General features: G+C 50.3%; 1 long non-coding RNA gene across 1 annotated transcript; it reads right to left on the reverse strand.

Annotated features, from left to right (window-relative positions):
• Positions 1–242: 242 nt before the first annotated feature.
• Positions 243–3,687, reverse strand: LOC147975780 (uncharacterized). Its single transcript, XR_015601073.1, has 3 exons — positions 3,437–3,687; positions 1,876–1,946; positions 243–567 (listed from the first exon to the last, which is right to left on the reverse strand). It is a non-coding gene; the product is annotated as an uncharacterized LOC147975780 (long non-coding RNA).
• Between the last annotated feature and the right edge of the window lie 398 nt (positions 3,688–4,085).

Genomic DNA, 4,085 nt, shown 5'->3' on the forward strand with positions numbered 1-4,085 from the left:
AGCTACCCATGCCCACCTTCTAATGAGAGTAACTTTTCAACTCATACATTATTTAATGCCCCTTCATTCTTACCGAAGGATGAATGCTATGATAATTGCTATGATCCCGTTGATTCTTTTGAAATATCCCTTTTTGATGAAATTGATGCTTGTTATGCTTGTGGCTATGAGACGCCCCCGATTTGACCGTACACTAATCATACACGCAAACATGTACGATCAAGATCAAGGACTCACGGAAAGATATCACAACACAACTCTACAAATAAAATAAGTCATACAAGCATCATATTACAAGCCAGGGGCCCCGAAGGCTCGAATACAAGAGCTCGATCATAGACGAGTCAGCGGAAGCAACAATATCTGAGTACAGACATAAGTTAAACAAGTTTGCCTTAAGAAGGCTAGCACAAACTGGGATACGGATCGAAAGAGGCGCAGGCCTCCTGCCTGGGATCCTCCTAAACTACTCCTGGTCGTCGTCAGCGGGCTGCACGTAGTAGTAGGCACCTCCCGAGTAGTAGTAGTCGTCATCGATAGTGGCGTCTGGCTCCTAGGCTCCATCGTCTGGTCGCAGCAATCGAGTATAGGAAGGGGAAAAAAGGGGGAGAAAAGCAACCATGAGTACTCATCCAAAGTACTCGCAAGCAAGGATCTATACTACATATGCATGGGTATATGTGTAAAGGGCCATATCAGTGGACTGAACTGCAGAATGCCAGAATAAGAGGGGGATAACTAATCCTGTCGAAGTCTACGCTTCTGGCAGCCTCCGTCTTGCAGCATGTAGGAGGGGGTAGACTGAAGTCCTCCAAGTAGCATCGCATAGCATAAACCTAACCGATGATCCTCCCCTCGTTGCCCTGTGAGAGAGCGATCACCGGTTGTATCTGGCACTTGGAAGGGTGTGTTTTATTAAGTATCCGGTTCTAGTTGTCATAAGGTCAAGGTGCAACTCCAAGTCATCCTGTTACCTAAGATCACGGCTATTCGAATAGATTAACTTCCCTACAGGGGTGCACCACATAACCCAACACGCTCGATCCCATTTGGCCGGACACACTTTCCTGGGTCATGCCCGACCTCGAAAGATCAACACGTCGCAGCCCTACCTAGGCACAACAGAGAGGTCAGCACGCCGGTCTAAATCCTATGGCGCAGGGGTCTGGGCCCATCGTCCTTTGCACACCTGCACGTTGCGAACGCGGCTGGTGAGCAGACCTAGCAACCTCCATTACAAAGGAAGTTGTGTTACGTGCTCCAACCCGGCGCGCGCCGCTCAGTTGCTGACCTCACGAAGGCTTCGGCTGATACCACGACGTTGAGTGCCCATAACTGTCCCCGCGTAGATGGTTAGTGCGTATAGGCCAGTAGCCGGACTCAGATCAAATACCAAGATCTCGTTAAGCGTGTTAAGTATCCGCGAACGCCAACCAGGGCAGGCCCACCACTCTCCTAGGTGGTCTCAACCTGCCCTGTCACTCCGCCTCAAAGTAACTGTCGGGGGCCGTCGGGAACTCAGGCCCATCACTACCTGGATGGAGCCACCTGCCCCTTCACCCCCAATCTCCGAACAGTATCATAAGTAATGTAATAGTATAAGTATATATCATATGCCCGTGATCACCTCCCGAAGTGATCATAGCCCAGTAGTATAGCATGGCAGACGGACAAGAGTGTAGGGCCACTGATGGAACACTAGCATCCTATACTAAGCATTTAGGATTGCAGGTAAAGGTAACAACAGTAGTAGCAAGGACAGGCTATGCATCAGGATAGGATAACGAAAAGCAGTAACATGCTACACTACTCTAATGCAAGCAGTAGAGAGAAGAATAGGCGATATCTGGTGATCAAAGGGGGGGGGGGGCTTGCCTGGTTACTCTGGCAAGAGAGAGGGGTCGTCAACACCGTAGTCGAACTGGGGTCGCCAGCAGTCTCGGGGTCTACCGGAAAGAAGTAACGGAGGGGGAATACAATAAATAATAGAGCAATCAAGGTATCACAAAGCAAAACAAGACAATACACGGTGCTAGAGGTGACCTAACGCGGTACTAAGTGACACCGACAAAGGGGAGAAACATCCGGGAAAAGATCCCCAGTGTTTCGCATTTTCGGACAGATGAATCGGAGGGGGAAAGTTGCGTGTTTTCTATGCTAGGGATGCGTGGCGGATGAACGAGTTGTGTATCCGGATTCATCTTGTCGTTCTAAGCAACTTTCATGTACAAAGTTTTTTCATCCGAGTTACAGATTATTTTCTATGGTTTTTCAAAGATTTAAACCATATTCTAAAATTGTTTTAATTTGAAATTAAATAACAAATTGCTACGTGTAGCCAGCTCTGTGTACACAGAGTGTACACAGAGGCTGACAGTGGGCCAGGGAGGGTCCAGTCAGTAGAGTTGACCCTGTCAACAGTTGACCGGTCAAAAGGTGAATAGTAAAGGTGGGTCCCGGCTGTCATAGACTTAGGCACTTTTAATTTAATCTATCATTTTAATTTACAGCAGGGCCACATGTCAGCGAAATTAACTAAAAATTAATCAGTTTTATTAAATTCCTAAGTAGATTTATCTAATCTAAACAGGGGACCCTCTTGTCATTGGCTAGCAATTAAACTAACTAGAAATTATCCCCTAAGCTAATTTGTACGGGCCCGGCAGTGGTGGCTGTATACACACATAATGCTAGGTGTAAGAGAAGATGGCATTTTGTGATTTTTGTAGGATTTAATCCATGCATCGAAAGGATTTGGTCCAGTGGGATAAAATAAAGTTTTTCAAGTATACTTTCTACTCATATTTTTCTTAACCCTGTTAACAATTGTTTAGTCTATGTTTAGGGGCTGTCAAAAGGGTTAGTTAGTGTAGGATTTGCAAAGCTAGCTAGCAGCACCTACAGACTACAGTACAAGCATCAATACAGCAAGTAGCGGTGGGAGCAAGCGGGCTGGGGCGCTGCAGCAGGGGAGGCAAAGCCGTGCGCGAGGCGGACGGGCGCGCGTATGCGCGGGCGCGGCCGGGGTGCTCCGGCGGGCGCGCGCAGGGAGCGCCGGCGACAGCAGTAGAGTTGCGGGCGAACACAAGTGGCAGAGAATGGCGGCGAGAGCAGCAACCATGAGTAGCAGAAGCAACTAGCGGCAGCAGCGCAGGTGGGCACGGACAGGCCGCGGTGGTTACACGAGCGCGGACGCGATGCTTCGATGGCGGCCATGGAGAACTCAAGCGGCGATGTAGGACACGGGAAGCAACGGGGTTGGGTGCTACGGGTTCCTGAGAACTCCAGGAACACGAAGCGGAGCTCGTCGTGAGCTTCACGAGCAGTGGCCACGGTGGCGACATGAACTACGATGGTGAGCTTCGGACGCGACATCTAGCTAGGCAACGGGCACGGATTAGATGGTGAAACAGAGGGGTTTCGGGCGCCTGCTCACATCGTTGACGAGGAGCTGCTCGGTGATGCCGGAGGGACCCGTGGTGAAGCGAATCGACGATGAGTGTGCGGTGTCCGTGGTGGAGGAAGACGTGTCGACGACGTCAATGTAACGACACCCAACACCAGTCGGTGGTCGTAGTGGACGTAGGGGACGACGAAGCGACGGGAAGGCGAGGACCAACAGCGACGCGGCTCCGGGGGTCCACGGGGCGGGCTCGAGCTCGAGCTCGAGGGGTTGGGGGCGCAAGGGGGGGGAGTGGGGATTAGGGTTCGCGTGGAGAGGGGGGGGCACCGGTTAAGTAGGCGCCGGAGCGGTGGCGGATGAGCGCCACGGCGACGCCCTCTATCGTGGCGGCCATCGCCGGTGTCCACGATCGCGTGAACAGGGGAGATGGGGAGGGAGCGTGCACCTGGGCCAGCCTGGCGGTCCAGCTGGGCCGAGGCCCAGTGAGGGGGGGATTTGTTTTCTTTTGTTGTTTGGGTTTTTTTATTGTTTATTTTCTGCTCTGTTTTCTCTCAACTTCTATATTATTAGAGTTCTATAAAATATAGAATTTGTTCCTAAACTATTATTCCTAATTATACCAATGCCACAAAAAGTTTCACCCAAAAATAAAATAGTTTAACATTTTAGAAATTACAAAAGG

Source organism: Triticum urartu, chromosome 4A (assembly GCF_056163025.1).
Source record: "Triticum urartu cultivar PI428250 chromosome 4A, HENAU_Tu73, whole genome shotgun sequence".
NCBI classification, from domain to species: Eukaryota; Viridiplantae; Streptophyta; class Magnoliopsida; order Poales; family Poaceae; genus Triticum; species Triticum urartu.